Genomic DNA, 9,547 nt, shown 5'->3' on the forward strand with positions numbered 1-9,547 from the left:
AACCCCCCGATAATCTTGCCATTTGCAACGATGTGGATGGAACTGGAGGGTGTTATGCTGAGCGAAATAAGTCAATCAGAGAAAGACATGTATCATATGACCTCACTGATATGAGGAATTCTTAATCTCAGGAAACAAACTGAGGGTTGCTGGAGTGGGGGGGTGGGAGGATGGGTTAGCCTGGTGATGGGTATTAAAGAGGGCACGTTCTGCATGGAGCACTGGGTGTTATATGCAAACAATGAATCATGGAACACTACATCAAAACTAATGATGTAATGTATGGTGATTAACATAACATAATAATAAAAAATAAAAAAAATACAAACTTAAAAAAATAAATGTAAATATGTAATATGCTTTGTATATTAATATTGAATTTAAATATTTTATTCAAATTATATTAATAGAAATAATTTATACTACATCAACTATTACCATGAAGGTACATTCTATGTATTATATTAGCATAGTTTACCAGATCACAATCATAAACAATATAATTATGAAATGGTCATAATAAAAGCCTCCTTTTTTTTTTTTTTTAAGATTTTATTTATTTATTTGACAGAGAGAGAGACACAGCGAGAGAGGGAACACAAGCAGGGGGAGTGGGAGAGGGAGAAGCAGGCTTCCCGCGGAGCAGGGAGCCCGATGCGGGGCTTGATCCCAGGACCTGGAATCATGACCTGAGCCGAAGGCAGACGCTTAACGACTGAGCCACCCAGGCGTCCCTAAAAGCCTCCTTAATATGTAAACTTCAAGCATCAGTAACCATCTACACATGTTCATTATAAAATAGGGGAAAACCTACTTGGTTCCATTAATCTGATAGTATAAAAAAGTTTTGGACTTTTAAGGAATAAAAACAAAATGAAAAATAAAAGGCTTATTTATAATAAAGTAAACTATAATAATAATAATAATGCAGTAAGTTTTATTTACAAATTGCATAGTTAAAATAATACCTAAGAAAAACTGGAAAATGTTTTTGTTACACTAACACTCTGATACAGGTAACTTATTTTTAAAAACTATGCCTGAACATATAAACTATATAATTCAAGACTCTTCATAAACACTGACAGGCAGGCCAGAAACTGGATTACTTATTTGAAGAAATAGGTCCTCAGCAAAGTTCTAGTGCAAGACTCCTCATGATAATCTTTATAAAGCTGTATTTCCTATCCTGAAAACTAATCTTGGTTTGTGCTAACTAGGGTGTTTTGGAATTTGGCCAGCTAAATAGATGGCTCAAAATGCACAGTTGATAGAAACTACCTAAAATTTTACCTTTGTGATTAAGTGCCAGACAGGACAGAGTTTGATATTTAAAGCTCTTTTAATCAATTTAGGACCATTCACAGAAGGGATGATTAAAATTCAGGTGTCACAAGATTTCATGGTTGAACCATATTATGTGTGAAGTTTTCTTTTGTATTTTCTTTTCCCACATATATTTTGAGTTACATTAAAAATTTTTTTTTCTTAAGAATCTACAGGTCTGCAGTGTGCTTCTTGCTTTGAAATAGTAATCATAATTCTAATAGGAGATTTATTGGGTGGGTTTGAGCTACAATACTTTACAGAGGGTCAAATTGCCAGTCTCTCAGTGTGCTCATTTTTTCCTGCCTTTCCTTAGTCCCCTGACTGGCCTGGACATATAAGTCTTGGCATTTCTGATGAGTCTTCAGACCTCGGGAAGATACTAGCAGAGAAGTGGGGTTGAAGACGATGCTTATTCCATACTGACCTGATCCTGAAATTCTTAAACTATAAATCTAGATCTTGAAGTCAGAGTATATTCTAAGTGTAGAGCCCATGCAAAAATCCCTCGCAAATTATCTTCCCATCTCTCTATTGATGGCATGAGATGCTTTGATATAAGCTTTTACCCTAAGTAGCAAGGAAATGCTAAAGAAAGAAAAAAGTGGTTGAAAAATAATTAAGATTGCAATTAGTATCTTTAAATGGCTGAAATGTAACACAGACTATATCATTATTCTTTAAGAAATGGATATAATTCCATGGTTAATTAAAGTGTTCAGAGGAAGGTGTAGACATGAGTTGAAATTCACTATTTCCATATCAAAATAGAGGAATTATGGATGTATTTTTCAAATATGATATGTTTTATAGATTTTTAGGGAAGAAATGCAATTTCACAATAAATTTCATTTGAGATAGTCAAGAAATGGGCTTGATAATGAGGTTCCAAAAGTAAATTGGTACATCTAGTTAGTTTCATAGATAAAATGGTTTATTGAATTCAATGATAATTACTATCATTTGTAGTTTCTTCAATCACTAGTAGCCATGCCATATATGTTAAGGGAAAAGGTCTTTCTGAATTCTCATTTGCAAAAAGAGAAGCTAAAAGACTTCATTATAGGTATGTGACTCTGCCATTTCCAGATGTCCAACTCAGTGTTTGTCAACTTTTTAGGATATGTGATAAAGATGACAAAGATCTATTTTGAAGTCTTATATTACAAAATATTATAATATAAAGAAATTGAAATAAATATTTGGGATAGTATTTCTATCTTTCTCTTAAAGACTAAGTCAAGTAAGTAAAGTATCTTCTTATCTCATCACTCTGATTAAGTATTTCCCTCATTAACTCAATATGAATAGAGGAGCAAATATTCATACTGAAAAGCAACCTTCAGTGAAAACATATGCAAATATGTTGTTTATCATTAAGTGAGATAACTATTCTCTGTTTTTCATGGAAACAAATATTGTTTTTAAAAAGACATGAAAGCACTCTCCTCACTTCTATTCAAGTACTACTGTAGGTTTTAGCTAGGGCATTTAGGCAAGAAAAAGAAATAAAAGGCACTGGCTTGGGAAGGATGCCTCTACGTGCAGATGACATGATCTTGTATATGGAATATCCTAAGGAATCCTCTAAGGAACTATTAGAACTAATAAATAATTTCAGCAAGGTTTCAGGATAAAAGATCAATATTCAAAAATCATTTGTATTTCTATATATTAGCAATAAACAATCTGAAGATAAATTTAAGAAAAGAATTTCATCTAAATTAGCATTAAAAGGGGCACCTGGGTGGCTCAGTTGGTTAAGCATCTGACTCTTGATTTCAGTTCAGGTCATGATCTCAGTGCCAGAGATCGAGCCCCACATTGGGCTCTGCTCTGAGTGTGAAGCCTACCTAAGATTTTCTCTCTCCCTCTCCATCTGCCCCCCCAACTTTAAAAAAAAATAGCATTAAAAAAGAATAAATGATTAGGAATACATTTAACAAAGGAAGTGTAAAACTTGTATTCTGTAGAATACAAAACATTTTTGAAAATAATTAAAGAAGATCTAAATAAATAGAAAGACATCCCATGGTCACAGATCAAAGACTTAATATCTTTAAGATGGTAATACTCCCCAAATTGATCTGCAGATTCAATATAATCCCTATCAAACTCCCAGCTGGCTTTTTTAGTAGAAAATGACAAGCTGATCCTAAGGTACAAGTGAAAATACAGGGGACCTGGAAGAGCTAAACAATTTTGAAAAAGAAAACATAGCCGAAAGACTTACATTTTCAGATTGCAAAACTTACAAAAAAGTTCAGTAATCAAAACAGTGTACCAACATAAAGACAGACATATAGATCAATGGAGTACAATTAAGAATCAAGAAATAAACCCATATGTTTATGGTCAACTGACTTTCAATAAAAGTGCCAAGACAATTCAATGGAGGAATGAATAACCTTTTCAACAGATGGTGTGGGGCAATTTGATATCCATAGACAAAGACTGGACCCTCTCCTTCTTACACAATACACAAAAGTTCATCAAAATGGATCACAGACCTAAAGGTAACAGCTAAAATTATACAGTTCTTGGAAGAAAACATAGGAGTGAATCTTTGTGATCTTGGGTTAGCAAAGCATGAATGACAAAATAATAAATAGATTAATTAGACTTCATCAAAGTAAACACTTTTATGTTTCAAAGGGCACCATCAAGAAAGTGAAAAGACAGAATGGGGGAAATATTTGCAAATCATATATCTGATAAGTGACTTGAAAGCAGAATATATGAAGAGCTCTCACAACTCAATAATAAAAAAAGACATCCCAATTAAAAAATAGGTAAAGGATCTGAATAGACATTTCTCCAAAGATATACACATGGTCAGTAAGCACATGGAAAGATGCTCAACATCATTAGCCATTAAGGAAATGCAAATCAAAATCACAATGAGATACTATTTCACACCCACTAGGATGGTTATAATAAAAAAAAGGGCAGTAACAATGTGAAGAAAGATGTACATTGCTTATGGTAGGAATGAAAAATGGTGCAGTCAATTTGGAAAACAGTTTTTCAGCTTCCCAACATGTTACACATAGTTATCATATAACCCAGGAATTCCACCCTAAGAAAATGGAAAACATGCCCACACCAAAACCTGTACACAGATATTCATGGTATTATTCATAGTAACCAAAAAGTGGAAACAACACAAAAGCTCATCGCCTGATAGATGAATAAATAAAATATGATACATCCACAAAATGGAATTTATTTGGAAATAAAAAGGAACTACTGATACATGGATGAACCTTGAAAACATTATGCTAAGTGAAAAAAACCAGTTATAAAAGTCCACAGATTGTATGATTTCATTTATATGAAATGCCCAGAATAGATAGATCCATAAAGAAAGAAAGTAGATTGCCTGAGGTTGGGGGAGGGACTGGAGGAGAAAAAAGAGAAGTAACTGGTAATGTGTACAGAGTTTCTTTAGGGGATGTGAAAATGTTCTAAGATTGATTGAGGTGATGGCTGCACAATTCACTATTTGGTGAATATACAAAAACCCATTGAATCGTACAGTTTAAATAAGTGAATTTTATGGTATGTAGATTATAGCTCAATGAGGATATTATTAAAAAGAGACAGAGAATGAAAAAAGAGTTTCTATACAAAGTTCTAAGCGAATCTGCTTGAAAAACTTGTTTTGGTGTACGGGCCAGAAAAGCCTACTACTATCAGATAAATTATCAAGTATAAATTTTTAATTTTGTCTTAACATTTGAGTTTGACTCATGCAATAATTGGCTTTTGATTCCAATATCTCAAAATTTTGAACTCAACCTTCTTCATCTACATCACCCTAAAATACCATTAGAGGGACTTATATATTTAACTTTGAGCATAATATTTTTCATATCCAATTGCCACATGTATGTTTTATAATCTGCTTACCTCTTCTCCTCTTCTCAGGAAAGGATATCCAACTTTACATGTGAGATTATGATTGGATTCACAACTGTCTTTTTGGATAGCCTTGGAAGAAAAAGTAAACAGAATTAGAGCAGACACATAGGTGAAATACTTGAGCTTGGTTTTCCAGAATTTTCCCAGTTGTGCCTTGGACTCTGCCTTGCTAAGATTTGTCTCTCAATTTAGTTGGGAGAGTCACAGCATTCTGAGATCACCTGTCTCACCATCCATGGAAAATCTGAAAACATTATATATGGGAGACTGAAGGACAGAGCACATCACATATCTTGTCTAGGTGTCCCACTGCACAATAGACGTACTAACAGCATGTGCCGCATAGGGTGATTAGGTGGCTGGACGAAATAATCCACACATACTAGACTGCCACATGGAAGCCCACAGTGAGTGGTTGTCATGAGAAGAGCTTCACTCAGTGCTAAGAGCACCGGTTCTGACCTGAGACCACCAGGAGTTAAATTCTGACTCCATCATTATTAGCTTTCTCCTAGTCAAGATTCCTCACTTCTCTGAGCCTGATTTTCTGTCAAGTGAGGTTAGTCATACTCTATTTCATCAAATTGAAAATGCCACTGAATAGGAGACTCACCATTATTTTGCATACCAATAAGAGGGGGAAAATGCTGCCAGTTAAGTAAACATATCAACTGTAAAATGCAGTTACAGCAAAGTTAAAATGTGACAGAAAGGGTTTATCTTAGAATCTCTGTAGTACAATAATACCTATTTACTTAATGAGAATTGAATAAGTGGAATGCTTAGAACAGTGCCTGGAACATAATGTGACTGAGGAAAAGACTGTCATTATTATTACTGTTTTTACCATTAATAGAAGTAGAGGAGATGCATTATTGATTTTTATAGTTCTCCCTCTCTACCAAGGCTATGAAGTTAGTTGAAGAGGATACTGGCAATGATTTTTAATATAGTCCCCTTTCCAGAGAAAAATTCAGTGGTAATATTTTTCCAGCATCACTTTGCGCATTTGGATTTATAATTAACATTCTTTACTGAATCTAAAATATGTGGTAGTAATGGAGGACATTTTTCTTTAAAGATTTTATTTATTTATTTGAGAGAGAGAATGAGATAGAGAGAGCATGAGAGGGGGGAGGGTCAGAGGGAGAAGCAGACTCCCCGCTGAGGAGGGAGCCCGATGCAGGACTTGATCCCGGGACTCCAGGACCATGACCCGAGCCGAAGGCAGTCGCCCAACCAACTGAGCCACCCAGGAGCCCGGAGGACATTTTTTTAAGCCTCTGTTAGTCATCATGTTTTTAAGTGATATCCTAATAAATAGAGAGAAATATCAGTGAAAGTCTGAATTTACAGAAACTAGACAATAGAGTTTTAATACTATAATTAATAAGGGTATTGTTTTTAATATGAATCATACATATTACTAATTCATATCTATATAGATAGAATTGTAAATAAGGGGGATTCATTCAGAGATCAGAATTAAAAGCAAAGTTCAAATGTGGAAGTACTAATTATTCCTGACACAGCATCTTATGCAGCTATGTTATTGCCAAGATAAAAAAAAATTCTGTTACGACAATGAGACATTGTAATTTAACACCTCTCTTGCCAATGTAAGGATTTTACATAGAAAATGAGAAACGGTATCTTGATTTTTCTTTATGTAAGCATTTTTTTTTGTTCCATACATGCATTACTGCACCTCTGTTTAACTTTCTTGACTTTGTTATGTTTATATTTTTCTTTGACTTTGTCTCAATTTCAGCTATGTAATGCCTCTATGAAAGGTATGATTTTGATACATCAGTGATACTTTCCTCACACTGAATCTAAGAAAAGTCATAAATCTCTAAAGACATTCATCAAAACAAAACTTTTAAAAAAAAGTTTGGTACTTTCACCATTAGTGAGTACTAATAATTTGTACAAAATGTTCTCTATTCTTCTAAACCCAATAAAAACAATTAGTTCAGTAGCAGAAAAAGTAGGCTCAATAAATGATTATTACAAGAATAAACAAATATAAAACTAAAAGTTTACCTCAATTCCTGAAAAAATTAGATTTGGAGAATAGTGCACTATGGTTCTGGTGTTATAGGCACTGTCCTTCTTATTTTTGACTGTGAGACTAACATTGAACTTATCGTTGTGGGACCTGACAATAAGCAGGCCCTTTTCTGTGGTGGATACTTTCAGGGCGAGGTCCGAGATACATTTTTCCTTGTTTCCACAATCTTTAGCAAAGGGAATCTGAAATGGTCACAGGAAAGTGTTTTTCAACATTTAGTTAAGCATGACTGAAAATTGCTTATTAACCTGCTTAGTGAAATGACATATTGCCAAACTAAGTTAAGCAACTCATAAAAAGAACAGATTCCACTGCAGAAATCATAAGGAATTTTAGATTTATTCCTATAATTTACAGGGAAAAATAATAAACTCCTGGATATAAATTCTTCCAGTCCTTTAAAGAATGCACAGTTTTTCACAGATGTTTTTCACTTTTAGTCTGCCAGAGTAGAAGAGTTTCAAAAAAATCAAGTCAAGTACTCTAAGATCTAAATCTATGAGAGAACACTTTAACACGCAACCCCAATTACGAGATTTTCTATTGAAAAGAATCAAATACTTAGGAATGTAATAGAGCTCAGAGGTAGAAAATGGTCAAGCCACATAACTAGGAGCTTTCCTTGACTCGTCTTCCCATTAAGCCCCACCCTCTTATCTAAACCTTTGCTAAGATCTGTCCATTCTACCTCTCATTCTAAGTATCTCCAAACTCTCCATTTCCACCATCACCTCTAGTCTAGCCATCCTTATTTCCTCCCTGAACTAATGCAACAGCTTCCTAAGTGGTCTCCTGCACCCATTCTTGTTCCAGTCACTGTTCCTCCAATCATTCTCTACATTGCAGCTGGAGTAATCCTTAAAAATATATAAATCCAGTACTATCACTGAACCAACTAAAACCAGTCAATAGCATTCCATTTGCTCTTCAAGATATCTGTGCAGTAGCACAAAGTCCAGAATGATCTGGTTCCTGCCTATGCCTCCCTCCTCATCCCTATCACCTTCCCCCCTTGCTCTTCAGCTTCAGCCACATTAGAGAGTTTAGTGTAGTTCCTTTATGCCTCAGAACTTTTACACATATCTCTGTGCATGAAACATAGCTCCCTCCACTCCTGTGAATAGGATGGAAAATCTTCCTATGCTTCAGGTCTCAATTTAAATGTCAAAACTTCAGGAGTGTGCACCCTGACTTTCTATGTAGGCAGAAGTTCCCATAAAACAATTACGTTCTCCAGAGCACATGCTTTAATTCCTACCTAATACCTGTTTCTTAGGTTATACTAAACTCTGAAGCCTGTTATGGATAAGATACCCAATAAATATATTAGAAAGGAAAAAAGGGAAAGGGAAAGTGAAAGATATGGGTATGGGGAAAACTAATTCCCCATCCCTAATGTTTCCTCCATTGGTGCCACCCCATCTTTCTTCTTGCTCACTCACTCTTTCTCAGGTGTGAGACATTGGACTTTGTGAATTTGGAAGCAGGAGCAGGGTGAACACAGCTCAGTCCCTTTCTACCTCTTCTGCTCTTGGGGCAGTGGTGTGCCCATGGGAAGCATACATTCTTGCTCTATATTTCCATTCTGCAAGTTTTATGAGGTGGGCCCCCTTGAAAGAGGCCTGAGATTAATGAGCACTCTGATGACGTACTTGGTTATTTGTGGTCTAAACCTTGTTCAGTAGGAGGACACCCAATATGCCTAAACCATGTATGCAACCCAGTGTTCATTAGTAATAAAGGGAGTTCCAGGAGGCTAAACCATGTCGTTCTTTCAACTGGTCCTAAATTTAGCAGAGATTAAAAGAGGTGCTGTTTGTAAGTTCCCTCCAACAATAGGAAATAGAAGAGTTGAGAAAAGTCTAGAAAAGTCTCATTCTTTTTTTAAAAAATTGATGTAGGGTTGTGTATGTGTGTCTATGTGTTTCAGTTTTTTTTCCCCCAATATGTTCACATATAGGCATTCTGAATTTAAAGAAAAATATGACTTACATATTCATGTACTGAATTTGGTAGGGAATCATCAAGAACAGGCCCATTTTCTGGATCGGTAAGATTAAAATCCAAAGTTATCCTTACAGAGTCCCGAAAGTCATGCTTGTCCTACAGGTTGAAGCATAACATATTTTATCATTGGTATCATATTTGCTGAATGTTCTGACCTTCTTATGGCTTTCTTCTTCTGCCCCTGTGGGTCATGCTTGCTGGAACATTCTTGTGCAC

The 9,547-nt window shown here is 35.2% G+C and overlaps 1 long non-coding RNA gene across 1 annotated transcript; it reads right to left on the bottom strand.

The window, feature by feature from the left end:
- Positions 1-4,639: 4,639 nt before the first annotated feature.
- Positions 4,640-9,506, bottom strand: LOC116629479. The gene is made up of 3 exons (XR_004298754.1): positions 9,317-9,506; positions 7,297-7,506; positions 4,640-5,319 (listed from the first exon to the last, which is right to left on the bottom strand). It is a non-coding gene; the product is annotated as an uncharacterized LOC116629479 (long non-coding RNA).
- Positions 9,507-9,547: the final 41 nt, after the last annotated feature.

The sequence above is a fragment of the Phoca vitulina genome, unplaced genomic scaffold (genome assembly GCF_004348235.1).
Source record: "Phoca vitulina isolate PV1807 unplaced genomic scaffold, GSC_HSeal_1.0 scaffold1092, whole genome shotgun sequence".
NCBI classification, from domain to species: domain Eukaryota; kingdom Metazoa; phylum Chordata; class Mammalia; order Carnivora; family Phocidae; genus Phoca; species Phoca vitulina.